Genomic DNA, 17,567 nt, shown 5'->3' with positions numbered 1-17,567 from the left:
ATCCCGAATCCAATACCAGGACAATGGTCAGATGATCCTTACTTTAAAGGATCCAAACTCTGATGCACACATAGAGGAGGTCTGCATCTTACGGGCGCTTCCCACGGTTATGATTAACATATCAGATACGAGTGGAAATCTCCCAAAAGATCCCAGGTTAGCTCTATACATAGAGGAAATCACTTCTCATCTGTGGTCACAAGGCCCAGATGACATTGGGAGATTGCCGGTAGAACCAATACAGGTGTACCTCAAGCCTGAAGCGCCCTTTCCCAGGGTTCGCCAGTACCCGCTCACACATGCACAAGAACAAGGTCTACACCAGCAAATCCAGACCTTGTTAGAGAAAAGGGCACTAATCCCCTGCCTTTCCCCGTGCAATACGCCGTTGTTTCCCGTAAAGAAAAGATCCCAACCGGGGCAGCCGCCCGCTTATCGATTGGTGCAGGATTTGAGGGCAGTAAATTCAGCGAAAGTCTTGGAAACTCCTGTGGTGCCTAACGCACATACACTACTCTCACAAATACCAACTACCGCAGCCTAGTTTACAGTAATTGATTTAGCAAAAGCCTTTTTTAGCATTCCATTACACAAAGACTGTCAGTTTCTGTTTGCATTTACATATCAGGGCAGGCAATTGACTTGGACGGTCATGCCACAGGGTGCGCAGAATAGCCCTAATCAGTTTGCAAAGAACATGTCTAGCTGTCTGCTGCCGTGGCAGCTGGACAACTCTGAGGTAGTACTATTACAATACGTGGATGATCTTCTCTTGTGTGCGCCCATGGAGCAAATGTCCATCAGGGCCAGTGTTAGCCTCCTTAAGCATCTGGCAAAACTGAATTGTCGAGACTCAGCCTCGAAACTTCAGTTTTGCCTCGGTCAAGTGGTTTTCTTAGGCCACTGCCTTACTCGGGGTGCCAGACATCTCACAGAAGAAAGAAAGACGGCCATCTACCTGCTACCATTCCCAAAAGATCCCATAGAGCTGCAACGGTTCCTTGGACTATGCACATACTGCAGACAATGGATCCCAGACGCCTCACGTCTGATGCAACCCCTATATGATGCATTAAAAGAAGACACTCTTGCTGATGTAAACAACAAGGACCACCAAGAACTGCTGCAACAAGCCTTTGAGCAACTAAAATCAAGGATGACAGCCCCTGCCCTTGGAAATCCGGACTATGCTCAACCTTTCCATTTGTATGTCTCTGAGACGGGAGGGCATGCAGCCGGGGTACACACGCAGAGACACTGTACAAACCAGCGCCCGGTCGGTTATTACACGGCACATCTGGACCCGGTAGCCAGGGCCTCCCCCAGCTGTCTAAAAGCGGTTCACGCCACACAGCAGTTACTTGAGAAGACGGCGGACATCATCCTTGGACATGAGACTCACATTTATGCTCCACACAATATTGCGGCTGTTTTGGCTTTACAGCAACCTAAACATTTGTCCACACAGAGACACCTGCGCCTGCAGTGTTCGTTGATTTTGCCAGAAAATGTGAAGTTACACCGGTGCACCACCATCAACCCGGCCACCCTGCTACCAGCACCTGAAGGAGAGGGGAAAGAGTCAACTCCACTTGTTTTAGTGGGGGAGGTACCCTTGGATGATCCATAACTTACGTTATATACGGATGGATCCAGATATGTTGATACCTCTGGCAGGCTTCATACTGGATATGCTGTCACAACTGAAGATACATTGGTAGAGGCTGCAGCCTTACCACCGCCAAGAAGCTGGTCTCTGAAGTTGTTTGCCGGTATGGAGTCCCAGAAGTTATCGAAAGTGATCAGGGACCAGCCTTTTCCTCATGCGTATATCAAGAAATACTTACCATGATCGCATCAACAGTGGCGTTACATACTCCTTACCATCCACAGTCAAGTGGCAAGGTGGAAAGATTGAATGGCACACCAAAAAGGCAATTGACCAAAATGATATTGCACTATATCACATACGCACCACCCCCATAGGGAAACACAAATTGTCACCCTATGAGATACTATTTGGGTTGCAACCAGCTATAGCTCGATTTACTCCAAAACAGTTATCAGAAGAAACAGATCATGTTGTGCAATATGTGATTCAGCTTGCCAAAGCACTAACTAACACCCATGCGTTAGTATCATCTTCTATTCCAGATCCAGCTGATGCAGAAGGTCGTCATACCCTCATGCTTCACACTGCAAACACCAACCATCCTGAGATGTTTTATGATAATATGTATGGTTAGATTAGTCAATACCTGGAATAGCCTACAACAGAATACTGACCCTTTTAATAATAAGTTCATTACTCAGCACCAGATTTTGGTACAAGAATTGAGTCAATTAGAGAACAACCACATAAGTGACTGTTGGATATGTACTCACTCACCAGTTTCAGCCACTAGTATGCCTTTTCTGGTGGTCCCAGTCACTCTGGAGGAATTACTAAACTAGCCCAATTGTAGCGATGCCCTTGCTAATAATGCTACTAAGTTTAGTAGATTATGGAACACCACTGTAGGTATACCAGTAGTTGGGTGGGTGGATCTCCCTTGGTGGCAAGGAAATCTTACTGCCACTAGTAAACACCTACAATTTCTTGCCCTTAACGGAAACAAGTGGGTGCCCAGAAACAAGTCTTCCTTGACTAATTTAGGCTTCATACCAACTGAAGGTCTACAAATCAGTTTTAATGCTACCTCTAGTACGGCAGATGCTTTTAAACCATCATTGTTGGAAAGATACATTCATAATCACTCATGGGTACATGCAAATCTGTTTATAAAAGGTACCAATGACACATGTTATAAAATATCTGGTAACATCCCTTGCAATGAATTTTCTGAATATAAGCCTAGTGATCCAACATGTAGCGATCTGGATGTTGGATATTGTAGCCCCCTGGGACAAATGCCTTCATGGTGTATGTTATCAAATAACACCGTTTTTATCGATTTGGTACATAAATTAGTATTACAGCACTCTACTTTATGGGATCTGCCATCAGCCACATATTGGTTCTGTGGGAATAAAGCGTACAAATGGCTCCCAGTCGGAGTAGGGGGGATTTGTACGTTGGCCCGACTAACTCCAGCCACTTATCTTATTCCCCATGGTAAAGTAGATATGAGAGCCATCCCTCTTCACACCATCTATAAACGTGCTAAGGACAACACCCCACGCCCATCAGGAAGACCTCATTTAGTACAAATGAGTATACCAATAAGATAGCCAGTACCATCTTCCTCTACCCTATGGTTACACAAATGTGGGACAAATTAGTGGAAGTCACTGACTACTTAGATGACCAGATTTGGAGTATATTGGAAGTAATTAATACTACTGTTGCCGTGCAGAATCAACTTATTATAGTAGCTAATCAACATACTTTAGTGCTGGACTATTTGACAGCAGCTCAAGGAGGAATGTGTCAGGTTATAGGCCCAGCCTGTTGTCACTATATTGACCCCGACTCTACCATACAGTTAAAGACTAAAATGGAAGACATTAGGAAACTCAGGGAAGAATATAACAAAACATAATGAATTGACCAAAGACAGTTGGTGGTCTGATACGTTTTCCTTTTTAAATCCTGCTAATTGGTTTAAAGGGATTGGTGGATGGATTGCTGGAATATTACAAGGAGTGTTGCATATTGCTGCTTGCATCTTGTTAATATATGTTTTACTAAAACTAGTCTTTTATTGTATCCCAATTTGCATGAGGAAAACCTGCCAGTTATCAGAGAGCAAGGAGAATGCTGTCAACCAACATCCAGTGCTACTATACACGGACCTCCCAGATATAACCAGCATTGAGGACCAGGACGGCAAGGGAATGATGACCTTCACCCACACGCCCCGACCAACCTCACGTCTGAAGATCAGAGCTTTATGATTATATCAACGGACAAGGGGGGTGGACATGCCGCAACAGCTTCAATTGGTAACAAGGGCACTAATTGAGTGAAGACCAATATTCCTCAGGCTCAAACCATAACCCTGGGAAAGCACCTCTATTGTTGATAATAACGTAATTTTTAGGGGGGAAATGTAAAGGACATATTGATACTATTCATGCTATGGCAACTCCATTTTGTCTGCTTGCTTCAAAATCATGTTATTATACTCTTTGCATAACATACATTCTTTCCTTCTTTCCTCTTGATTCACATGCAACTTTCCCACACTAACCTTTTCTCTCAGGAACATTCTATGAGACACCCTGCTCCTGTTATCTAGCTAGTCTGAGCCGGGATGTACGACTTTGTAACTTTCCACCATGCACCGAACTGACGATAATATGACCATTTGTGTATTTCAGTAATAATTGTACTAACATTGGTTCAAGCTTGTAGTATGGGTGTAGGTGATTGGATATTAATAAACTCAAAACAATATAAAATGGTAAGTAGAAATAAACAGGGTTAGAGATTCTTGAATCCTCCCATACAGAACTTTGCATCCATCTGGTTTTCTTTTGAATTGCAATCAAGCTTGTAACATAATATTTTGACACTCACTTGGTCAACCGTGAAGGGTCATTACTGCCCTCCCTCAACACGTACAGTCCTCTATGTCTCTGCCGTACAGCCCTCTTTGACTAAGCTGTTTAATAGTGATTCTTGATTTCTTGTTGCTTTATGTTTTGGCAACTTTCATGACTATTTTTAGATTTCTGATACTGAAAATGTTGTTTTTTTAGTACTGGGGTAATATTCAGTATCATGTTGTAAATGTCCACATTTTAGCGAAATTTTGTCATTTGTTTCAACATTTTGAGCTGAATTATTTTAGCACAATCAATATATTTCATTCTTTATAGCCTATCAGTCTCACGCTCATGTCTCATGCATCTTTACAGCATCTCCAAAGTTTGCCCTTTATTTATTGAATCTCAAAAACTTTTAGATCCCAATTTATGAAAGTGTCATTACCAGAAAACTGGCATAAAACACTTTCAAAAGTTTCAAATTATTGCTCAAGGCAAAGATGCGCCAAACAATTGGGATTTTTTTGCGTTTCCACAACACTTTCAGGTAGCTCCGCCAAAATAGGAGGAGTTGGGAAAGAGCCAGTGTGGAACGGGGCGGTGCTGTAGGACGGGGCGGTGCTGTAGGACGGGGCGGCGCTGTAGGACAGGGCAGTGCTGTAGGACTGGGCGGTGCTGTAGAATGGAGCGGTGCTGTAGGACGGAGCGGTGCTGTAGGACGGAGCGGTGCTGTAGGACGGAGAGGTGCTGTAGGACGGGGCGGTGCTATAGGACGGGGCGATGCTGTGGCCGCCATCAAATTCTTCAAAATAGGAACCATTTCTTCTCCTGAAATATGACTCCAGTTCCTGTAGTCCCTGACTGGAGTAACATTTCTGAAGAGGCAGATGGAGACGCACACCACTGATCAGATACATCATTAGGTGCTGTGCGCCTCTTAAAGAAATCAGTGAATCTTATTCATGCATGCTTTTCATTAAGACTGGTGACTAAGAAAGTGCTCACAAAATGATTAAAATAATTGTCTTAGTCATTTCTATGCATAGATTATCTATGCACCTAAAGTGACATAATCCTTTATGAATTTTCCCCCCCGGGCTTCCACAAGCCCAGTGGTGCCTTAGCTTTGCAGCTTTTGGTGGATCTAGTCAGGAGTGGAGTAAAAATGCTAAAAGTCACAACATTTTTGTGCTACTTCGAATTGCGCCAAAATTTTGTAACTTTTCAAAGTGTTTAACACTAGAAAATTGTCAAAAAATTTGATGAATCGGGCCCTATATCTCCAGCAGTACCAATAAATGAATGGGGCAATGAATGGAGTCAATGAATGGAGTAATGATTCTTGTGCAGGACTATCCCTCCATTCAAATGGGACACTAGAACCCCATATTTGTGCAATTTTTGGAGTGTGGAGGTCCCAGTGTGGGATACCCAGTGGTCAGCAAGTATTTACTCTTCTGGTGGAAAGGTGATCACTTGTAATCTTTGTAGCACACCTTTAAGGGGTTATTCTCAACTCTTCTTCAGGAGCGCGCTGCTCCCCTGTCTTCCAGCTTCCTGCTCGGCAGGGAGAAGCGTGCTCCTGACTGACAGTTTGGAGAAGTATTATGGTTCCACTATATGTTCAAATTTTGCTCCCATGCCTCTATATGAGGCACCTTTGCCTCTGCAGCATTGGAGGATCAAAGAAGCACTGAAGATGGTTGGATCCACTGATCTGGCCAACTTCAGAGCAGCGCTTGTAAGCTCTATAGCAAAGAGGACAAAAAATTCAATAATGTTCAATAATTATCTCCGATCTATATACATCATTTTCTGGGATTGATTAGATCGTGTATGTCTTCTGCCATCTTAACAGTCTGCAGGAGCACTTTTGTTTTCTTGGATTTTGGGCAATCGTGTAACACTTGTAATTAATTATTATTTATCTGGGTCATCTTAGCACAGTAATTTCTCTGTATTCATTTCCATTTATTATATCTGTATGTCTTTTTAATATTGATACTAATTATTGAGCATTATTGAATTTTATCATTTGGGCTTAGTACTTCTTTTTTTTTGTAGGCTTTTGTAATTTTTTGAAGTGCCCCTTACCCTTTGTCCAAAATCATAGGAATCTATAGCAAAGAGCTTGTAACTGCTGTGCGTCTTACCTTGGAGAATGATCATCGAAATGAAATGTAAAAGACATAGAAAACCATATCTCCAAGTAATGCAGTAATGTATGTTTTTCTTTATATACAAACATGATTAAAATTCCATATATTCAATATAATTAAATCTCATTCTGCCTCTATGAATGTACATGAGCAGAAAAAAAGAATAAAACGCTCTTCTTTATTAATTTCTGCATCTATTTGATTGTCTATGTATGAAAATAGAATAATTACAACCAGGGGCGTACATAGAAGTCATGGGGCCCCGTAGCGGAAGCTCTAATTGGGCCCCCCCCCTACAAAAAATAAATATTTGTCTGTGTCACAGAAGAGCAGATCTCATAACTTTCCAGCCTTTACATAGTAATTTACCTCCTTCTGAAGTCGTAGATTCCTTCTTCATTGCCCCCATAAAGTATGATGCCAACAAAAGTGCCCCCCAAACAGTATGATACCCCTATGGTGCATTCCTCCACATGCACAGTATAATAACCCTATTGTACCCCACTTCAACTCCCACGGCAAAGTATGGTGACCCTAACACAGAATAATGCCCCAACTGTGAACCCCACTGAGCCCTCCATACACTCTCATGGCCCCCACACAGCCCTCCAAACAGTATAATGGCCCCCACACAGCCCTCCAAACAGTATAATGACTCCACACAAACCTTCACACTGTATAATTGCTTTCATACAGTATAATGTCCCCCCACATAACTCTCAAAATATTATAATGGCCCCACATAGCCTTCCATATAGTATAATGCACCACCAATAATCTTCCATATAGTATAATGCGCCCACATAATCCTCCACATAGTATAATGCTCCCTCCATAATCCTCCATATAGTATAATGAACTTCCCATTGTCCTCCAAAGAATATAATGCACTCCCCATAGTCCTCCATACAGTATATTACACACCCCATAGGGTAAAATGCAGCCCCATATAGTATAATGCACGCCACAGACCTGCAGTATTATGGGCACCACGTACTCACTGATTTTAAAATACCGTATATTTAAAATAAGCCGACCCGAATATAAGCTGAGGCCCCTAATTTTACCACATAAAAATGGGAACACCTATTGACTTGAGTATAAGCCTAGGGTGGGAAATGCAGCAGCTACTGGTAAATTTCCCCATCCTCATATGTGTGGCCCCCTCAATCCCACAATCCCTGGTATGTGTGCCCCCCCACAATCCCTGATATGTGTAGCCTCCTCAATCCCCCAATCCCTCGTATGTGTGGCCCTCTCAATCCCACAATCCCTAGTATGTGTGGCCCCCTCAATCCCACAATCCCTGGTATGTGTGGCCCCCTCAATCCCACAATCCCTAGTATGTGTGGCCCCCTCAATCCCACAATCCCTGGTATGTGTGGCCCCCTCAATCCCACAATCCCTGGTATGTGTGACCCCCTCAATCCCACAATCCCTGGTATGTGTGGCCCTCTCAATCCCACAATCCCTGGTATGTGTGGCCTCCTCAATCCCCCAATCCTGGTATGTGTGGCCTCGTCAATCCCCCAATCCTGGTAAGTGTGGCCTCGTCAATCCCCAAATCCTGGTATATGTGGCTTCCTCAATCCCCCAATCCTGGTATGTGTGGCCTCCTCAATCCCCAAATCCTGGTATGTGTGGCTTCCTCAATCCCCCAATCCTGGTATGTGTGGCCTCCTCAATACCCCAATCCTGGTACATGTGGCCTCCTCAATCCCCCAATCCTGGTACGTGTGGCCTCCTCAATCCCCCAATCCTGGTAAGTGTGGCCTCCTCAACCCCTCAATCCTGGTACGTGTGGCCTCCTCAACCCCTCAATCCTGGTACGTGTGGCCTCCTCAATCCCCAAATCCTGGTATGTGTGGCTTCCTCAATCCCCCAATCCTGGTATGTGTGGCCTCCTCAATACCCCAATCCTGGTACATGTGGCCTCCTCAATCCCCCAATCCTGGTACGTGTGGCCTCCTCAATCCCCCAATCCTGGTAAGTGTGGCCTCCTCAACCCCTCAATCCTGGTACGTGTGGCCTCCTCAACCCCTCAATCCTGGTACGTGTGGCCTCCTCAATCCCCAAATCCTGGTACGTGTGGCCTCCTCAATCCCCAAATCCTGGTACGTGTGGCCTCCTCAATCCCCAAATCCTGGTACGTGTGGCCTCGTCAATCCCCAAATCCTGGTACATGTGGCCTCGTCAATCCCCAAATCCTGGTATGTGTGGCCTCCTCAATCCCCAAATCCTGGTATGTGTGGCCTCCTCAATCCCCCAATCCTGGTACGTGTGGCCTCCTCAATCCCCAAATCCTGGTACGTGTGGCCTCCTCAATCCCCCAATCCTGGTACGTGTGGCCTTCTCAATCCCCAAATCCTGGCACGTGTGGCCTCCTCAATCCCTCAATCCTGGTATGTGTCGCCTCCTCAATCCCCAAATCCTGGTATGTGTCGCCTCCTCAATCCCCAAATCCTTGTATGTGTGGCCTCCTCAATCCCCAAATCCTGGTATGTGTGGCCTCCTCAATCCCCAAATCCTGGTATGTGTCGCCTCCTCAATCCCCCATTCCTGGTATGTGTGGCCTCCTCAACCCCTCAATCCTGGTATGTGTGGCCTCCTCAACCCCTCAATCCTGGTATGTGTGGCCTCCTCAACCCCTCAATCCTGGTATGTGTGGCCTCCTCAATCCCCCATTCCTGGTATGTGTGGCCTCCTCAATCCCCCATTCCTGGTATGTGTGGCCTCCTCAATCCCTCATTCCTGGTATGTGTGGCCTCCTCAATCCAAGTATCCTGGAATGTGTGACTTCCTCATCCCCCCAATCACTGCACACATAAAACAATAAACACTTATACTCCCCTTCCTTCCTCACCTCTGCTCCAGCGCTGCGTCCTGTCTGCAGCAGCTCATGTCGGCATCTGAGCAGCGCGCGCTCTCATAGGCCGAGGTGAGCTGCTGCTGGCATATTCACTCCTCTCCACGCCGGGACTATGGGCGTGGAGAAGCGTGAATATGCTTTCTCTTTAGCGGCGGGCACTGACAGCAGAAGCCGGGGCTCAGCGCTCCTCCGTGCCCGCTACTAAACAGAATGAATATTCCGTCTTCTCCACGCCCATAGGAGTGGAGAAGAGGGAATATTCATGTCACTTTAGCAGCGGGCACACGTGATAGCTGCAGCAGCGGCTACAGCGTGTGCCCCGCTCCTCCACTGCCGCAACCCGCTCCTCTGCCGCCGCAACCTCCTACTCACCTATCCTCCTCGTTCCCACGCTGCTTGGGGCCCTCACGGGCCCCCTCCGGCCACGGACCCCATAGCAGTAGCGTGGTCTGCCGCCATTGGCGGTACGCCACTGATTACAACTCTGAGAGTAATTTATAATTAGTATAACAGTACAAGATAACAACATAAGACTTATGCAGAAGACGACCAGTCCAGTGGGGACAGATATTACAATTGTATCCAAATTTATACAATATATTCTTATTCATAAAAACACAGATGTCTCTGCCGGGTTCTCAAAATACTATTAATTGATTTACAAAGATCTGTTTCTAACAATCCAAACGATACAATAACTGCAAATATACAGCAGGTGAAATAAGTATTGAACACGTCACCAATTTTCTAAGTAAATCTATTTCTAAAGGTGCTACTGACATGAAATTCTCACCAGCTGTTAGTAACAGCCCATCCAATCCACACAGGCAAAGAAATCACACCATAGATGTACATATATTAAAATATGTGTAATTAAGAAAAAATACACAGGGAAAAAGTATTGAACACGCTTACTGAAATCTATTTAATACTTCGTACACAAGTCTTTGTTGGTGATGAAGTTTCAAGACGCCTCCTATATGGAGAAACTAGTCGCAGGCATTGCTCAGATGTGAGTTTGACCAATTCTTACACAAGCACTCTTCACATCCTGAAGGTCCCGTGGGCTACTTCTATGAACTCTGAGCTTTAGTTCCTTCCATAACTTATGCAATTTTTGCTGAACATGGCAGTATATATAATATAACATTTTGTTAGTAAAAATTAGCGTCAAAAGTTTCAGTTACACGAGGGTAAATAGGTGGAACTGGACCCCAAAATTTATTGTGCATTTCTCCCAAATGCGGTGATGGCCCATATGTCGTCAAAAATTACTGTTAGCCAACATGTCAGGGCTGGGAAGGAAGGGGCACTATTTGGGGTTTAGATCACAGATTTTTCTAGAATAGTGTTCGGGCGCCATTTGCGGAGCCCCAAAAGGTGCCAGAAGAGCAGAAAAAAACCAAAAGTGACCCCATTGTAGAAATTGCACCTCTCAATGAATTCATCTACGGCTCAATGACTATTTTATAACATCCACGCTGTACTTTATTCTGGAGAATTGCAAATCTGCCAGTTTAGTGCCCCTACATTGTGCACCTATAATTGTCGTGCCCAGCTTGTTCTATTGGGGACACCCTGTAAATTGTTAAGTGTGCTCTCCCCGCTACAATAATGCCAAACATGTGGCCGTTTACTACGGTTTAGGCACAAGGATGGGGCTTTTGGATATAGGAGCGCAGATTTCATTGGATTTTATTTGAGGGGGGAGCCGTTGCATTTCCATAGTCTTTGTTCTACCAGTAACGTGGGACCCCCTATAGTTCCACTGACAGATGACGGACCTGAGTGGGGGATGGTATTGTGTAGGATAAGTTAGGGTTTATTGGTAACATTTTGGGGTACATGATATTTTTTTTAAATTGGGATTTCCGTGTAAATTCCACAAAAATTGTGATTCAGATGAAAACCCTGCTGGTACTACTCACTATAATAACACCTTGGCTCCATTTGCTGTCTTTTCCGGTGGTATCCATCTTTTTAGGTCTTTACAGAACTGTGGTCACCAACACTTGTGCGCTAAAAAAACACCTAAAATAATGTGACACTGCAAGAACACAGACCAAATGGGGTCCACAGTGCCCCCATCTGCCTCTTTATAGTGAGTGGTTCCATTGGGTTTTTGCCCGAATCGCGGTTTTTCTGTTTTACATGGAAACCCCGATGTAAGCGCTCAGCGGAGAGCACAGGATAAATGTGACCTGAGCCTTATTCCGATTTTTGGGAGGTAGAATGAGCAAATAGAAGTACAAGAACAGTTTGTATTATTATTTTTGCGCGGTTAACCGTGCGGTACAAGTGATACCTGATTTTATATAGTTTTTTTAATATTTTGCTACTATCACACACTAAAATGCTTTTTTTTTAATAAAAAAATTGCTTTTTTCGGCACCAAATTGTGAGAGCTATAACTTTTTTATTTTTTTTTGCCAACAAAGCTGAATAAGGGCTTCATTTTTTCGTGACGATTTGAATATTTTTTTTGACCATTATGGGGTATATAACATAATAAGCCATGTGACCGCTTATTTTCTTGTGCACTCCTGTAGTTTCACACCCTCTTGATCACTTTTTTTGGGGTGGAGACAAAAAACGTCAATTCTAAAATTTAATGTATGGGTCGAGTAGCCTTAGATTTTGATTTTGCTTCTTTTTGGGACATGATAATAAAAAAAAATTATAAAAAAATTGGTCTTTAGGATTTTTCTTACACTTTTTATTTAATTTACGTTATTTTCGTTGCCCCCTCAGTACCTGAACCTGTGATCATTTGGGCTGGGGTGCAAAAGTGATTGCGCCATGGAAGTTATATTTTAGCTGTGTGAGAGTGCCAGCGGCATTTAGATGGTTAAATCAGCAGCAATCTAAGCTAGCTCTGATTGCTGCTCTTCGCCCAGGCCCTGACTGCATAACACAGACGACACCTGCAGAGTACGGAGCAGGTTCAGCTCCTGAGCCCGCTCCCAACATATGTCACCACTACATCCAATGGTGGGAAAGGATCAATGGTGTTTGGTCATTCACTCACTGTTATATCTGTTTCCTAGGAGGGATGAAGGTGACCATACAAAGATTGATAGATGTGAACTATTAATTCACAAATTACATACCAAGCTCTTGTAGCAACATCTCATGATGCCATTTGCAAGGAATGATCAGGAAGCCTCTCTCAGATAGGAACATTTGCAAGTATTGGAATAGTTAGAAGAAACATCCAAAAAATGGTAATAAATACAGGTTTACCCTGCACCAAAATAAGAAGAACCATTGCTCAGGTGATGTGTATTTGTGTAATGAGGGGGGTGCGGACTAAGGATGTGAGGCTCTTTACCAAGGTGTGAAGAATTATTAGGCGCTTGTTTTCCTCAGACAAAATGGCCAGAAAAGAGACTTAAAGAGGATGCAGCACTCCTGAAATTGATAAGATATTGGGGCGCGATCACAGAACCAGCAAAAGTTTTGGTGCAAATAGTCGACGGGATCACAAAAAAGATGTTGAGAAAAAAAGACTCACATTAACTGTTAAAGATTTGAGAAGAATCAAACGTGAATCGTCCAGGGCCCCATTATCCTCCAGTGCTGTCATATTCCAGATCTGCAGTCTCCTGAAGGCCCAGAAGTACAAAGTGCTCAGTGTTTAGAGACATGGCCGAGGTAAAGAAGCAGAAACCCGACCACCACTGAACAAGACACAGAAAGGGAAACATCAAGACTGGGCCGAGAAATATCTGAAGACGGATTGTTCAAAGGTTTTATGGACTAATGAGATGAGAGGGACTCTTGATGGATCAGATGGATGGTCCTTTGCATTTCTGGCTACATACAGTACAGACCAAAAGTTTGGACACACCTTCTCATTTAAAGATTTTTCTACATTTTCCTGTCTTTGAAAATTGTACATTCACACTGAAGGCATCAAAACTATGAATTAACACATGTGGAATTATATACTTAACAAAAAAGTGTGAAACAACTGAAAATATGTCTTATATTCTAGGTTCTTCAAAGTAGCCACCTTTTGCTTTGATGACTGCTTTGGACACTCTTGGCATTCTCTTGATGAGCTTCAAGAGGTAGTCACCGGAAATGGTTTTCCAACAATCTTGAAGGAGTTCCCAGAGATGCTTAGCACTTGTTGGCCCTTTTGCCTTCACTCTGCGGTCCAGCTCACTCCAAACCATCTCGATTGGGTTCAGGTCTGGTGACTGTGGAGGCCAGGTCATCTGGCGTAGCACCCCATCACTCTCCTTCTTGGTCAAATAGCCTTTACACAGCCTTGAGGTGTGTTTGGGGTCATTGTTCTGTTGAAAAATAAATGATGATCCAACTAAACGCAAACCGGATGGAATAGCATGCCGCTGCAAGATGCTGTGGTAGCCATGCTGGTTCAGTATGCCTTCAATTTTGAATAAATCCCCAACAGAGTCACCAGGAAAGCACCCCACACCATCACACCTCCTCCTCCATGCTTCACGGTGGGAACCAGGCATGTAGAGTCCATCGGTTCGCCTTTTCTGCGTTGCACAAAGACACGGTGGTTGGAACCAAGGATCTCAAATTTGGACTCATCGGACTAAAGCACAGATTTCCACTGGTCTAATGTCCATGTCCTTGTGTTCTTTAGCCCAAACAAGTCTCTTCTCCTTGTTGCCTGTCCTTAGCAGTGGTTTCCTAGCAGCTATTTTACCATGAAGGCCTGCTGCACAAAGTCTCCTCTTAACAGATGTTGTAGAGATGTGTCTGCTGCTAGAACTCTGTGTGGCATTGACCTGGTCTCTAATCTGAGCTGCTATTAACCTGCGATTTCTGAGGCTGGTGACTCGGATAAAGTTATCCTCAGAAGAAGAGGTGACTCTTGGTCTTCCTTTCCTGGGGCGGTCCTCATGTGAGCCAGTTTCCTTGTAGCGCTTGATGGTTTTTGCAACTGCACTTGGGGACACTTTCAAAGTTTGCCTAATTTTTCGGACTGACTGACCTTCATTTCTAAAAGTAATGATGGCCACTCGTTTTTCTTTACTTAGCTGCTTTTTTCTTGCCATAATACAAATTCTAACAGTCTATTCAGTAGGACTATGAGCTGTGTATCCACCAGACTTCTGCACAACACAACTGATTGTCCCAACCCCATTTATAAGGCAAGAAATTACACTTATTAAACCTGACAGGGCACACCTGTGAAGTGAAAACCATTTCCGGTGACTACCTCTTGAAGCTCATCAAGAGAATGCCAAGAGTGTGCAAAGCAGTCATCAAACAAAAAGGTGGCAACTTTGAAGAACCTAGAATATAAGACATATTTTCAGTTGTTTCACACTTTTTTGTTAAGTATATAATTCCACATGTGTTAATTCATAGTTTTGATGCCTTCAGTGTGAATGTACAATTTTCAAAGTCATGAAAATACAGAAAAATCTTTAAATGAGAAGGTGTGTCCAAACTTTTGGTCTGTACTGTATATATATATATATATGTGTCACCCTGGCCTGGATGCCACAAATGTAATAAAGCTGTGTCTGAGAGCAAGGGGGAGGTTCTCTAGTCAGGGGAACATTAGCATGCAATACCTCCTGTCTCAGGCCAGTAGGGTGAGCAGGCTGCCCCTATAAAAGCTGGAACTGGGGGCAAATGACTTCTACAAATGGATAATAATCCTAAACACACAGCAAAATCCACAATAGACGACCTCAAAAGACGCAAACTGAAGGTTTTTCCAATGACCCTCACAGTCCCCTGATCTGAACATCATTGAAAATCTGTGGCTAGACCTCAAAATAGCAATGCATGCAAGACGACCCAGGAATCTCACAGAACTGGAAGAATTTTCCAAGCAAGAATGGATGAAAATCCCTCAAACAAAAATTGAAAGACTCTTGGCTGGCTACAAAAAGCATTTACAAGCTGATACTTTCACAAGGGGACGGTACTAGGTAATAACTATGCAGGGTGCCCAAACCTTTCCATTGGCCCATTTTCCTTCTTGAAATTTTTAAAATGTAAAAGATTAAAATATATATATATTTTGCCTAAAATACAAAGGAAATTTGTCATCTTTAACTTTAGGCCTTTTAGAGATCATTTCATCTTTTACTTGCTTAACTTTTCACAATAACAGTAAATTTGACCAGGGGTGCCCAAACTTTTACATGACACTGTATGAAAAGTAGCATCTTACAATGACAGGAAAAGAAGAAAAAAATTCTGGAATATAGAAGGATTACATTGGTAAGAGGAAGAGCTAGTAAATTAATAGTATTAATTTTTGTATGTTTTTTTTTATTATTCCTGAAGTATATGGGAATAGATTTAAAAAAATCACTAACTGTCGCCATGAAGTTCTGTGCCATTCCTCTGGACTCTAAACTGTCACCTCTGACATCACCTGCACACGACCAACTGCCGTTTACTTTCTACTGTCGGCTGAAGCGATCGGACGGAAGTTTGCGGTTTGGAAGAAATTTATGCTAATGGAGTCTACTAGACATGGAGAGCAGAGCATGGAGAATAGAGAAGGCAAGAGGAAGCGAGAAGATGACAGTGATATCACTGGATTCAAGAAGATAATGAAGAAGCGTAGAGGAGTCAACAACGGATTGGACGAGCCAATACCTGGATGCAGCGGAGACGATGGATCATCCAGCCCCTATGCCAGGCTTAACATCAGCCGCTTCAACATCTACCAGGTCTTGGGTAGGGGCGCCTTTGGCAAAGTAAGTCCCACATCTGGGGGGTTCACAGCTGTAGGGGGCGGGGGGACATTGTTTTTTTTACATGCCATCGTTTATATCAGCTCCTATAAGGCGGCCATATTGTACATACATTGGTCACTGTGTTTTTATTAAATCTAGTTAGACAAGGAGATTTGGACCACACTAACGCCAACTCAAAGCATGACAGTAGGTGCTGATAGTACTCTATGTAGAAGGGAGAGAGGGAAGAGCTAAATGCAGTACTCCTCCCTCCTCCCGCTTACATAGCATTTTATCAGCACCAACTGTCATCTCCTCTCAGTAATCTCAATCTGCCTTCATTGAATATTGATTTTACCAGGAAATAGAGAATTTTGAAAACTGAGAATCTGTCCTGGCAGAGAACAAAGCAGATTTCTCTGAAAAGATTTATTACAAAATTGCTTATTTTCATGTGTATTATTGATTTATGAAATGAAAATTAAAATTATGATTATTTTTTAACACCTCTCCATAGCCCATCCATGGATCAGGCAGTGCATTATGCTGATAGATAGATTTGTCCATCCAATCCTGATCACCAGCAGATTGAGCGACCACTCAGTTTTCTCATGTGCCTTGTGTACTATAAAATCCACATCCCTTCCACCCCCTGCAGACACCTTCTAAGTATTCTCCATTTGTCTTTCTCAGGTGGTCCTGGCATCAGTCCCCGGCTGTAACATCAATGTGGCCGTCAAAATGATCATCAAAAAAGAGGACAATGAGGATACCATCAAGAGAGAGCGGCGGATACTCCTGGCGGCCAGAGACTGCCCATTCCTATGCCACCTCTATGCCGCACACCAGTCTCAGCACAGGGCCTTCTTCATCACGGAGTATCTGTCCGGTGGCAGCCTGGAGGACTTGATCAGGATGTGCGGCTGCCTGAACATCGGCAATGTGAGGTGAGAAAGCGGAGAATGTGCCTACAAGAGAGCTAAGGAGATGGAAAAAAAACCTGAGGTCAGGGTGCAACTAAGGGAGCACTGGCAGGGCATATATTTAGGGTGCTAGATCCAGATGATGGGGTACCAGGGTATTTGGGGATTGCTAGAGAAGGGTTTGATGACATTGATACTACACTCTGTTCTCTTCACCAGATTCAACACAGCAGAGATTGTATGTGGCCTCCAGTTCCTCCACGGACACAACATCGTCCACCGGTAAGCAGTACTTTCCTCCTTCTCTCTGTCCCCTTTACATTCTGGAGATATGGCCCCCAGCTTTGCTGGTGTCCTGTCCCTTATTCTACCTGATCTTGTAGTGACCCATTTTCCATTTCTTGCTATCAATGGACAGATTTCTTAATTGGTTTTCTTC

The 17,567-nt window shown here is 43.7% G+C and overlaps 1 pseudogene; it reads right to left on the bottom strand.

The window, feature by feature from the left end:
• LOC141171732 (TCF3 fusion partner homolog) overlaps positions 1-15,863 on the bottom strand; it is a 46,773-nt pseudogene extending 30,910 nt beyond the window's left edge.
• Between the last annotated feature and the right edge of the window lie 1,704 nt (positions 15,864-17,567).

The sequence above is a fragment of the Phyllobates terribilis genome, unplaced genomic scaffold, assembly GCF_046119375.1.
Source record: "Phyllobates terribilis strain yellow unplaced genomic scaffold, ASM4611937v1 Scaffold_12__6_contigs__length_324123572, whole genome shotgun sequence".
NCBI lineage: Eukaryota > Metazoa > Chordata > Amphibia > Anura > Dendrobatidae > Phyllobates > Phyllobates terribilis.
This window is presented reverse-complemented; position numbering and strand designations above follow the sequence as displayed.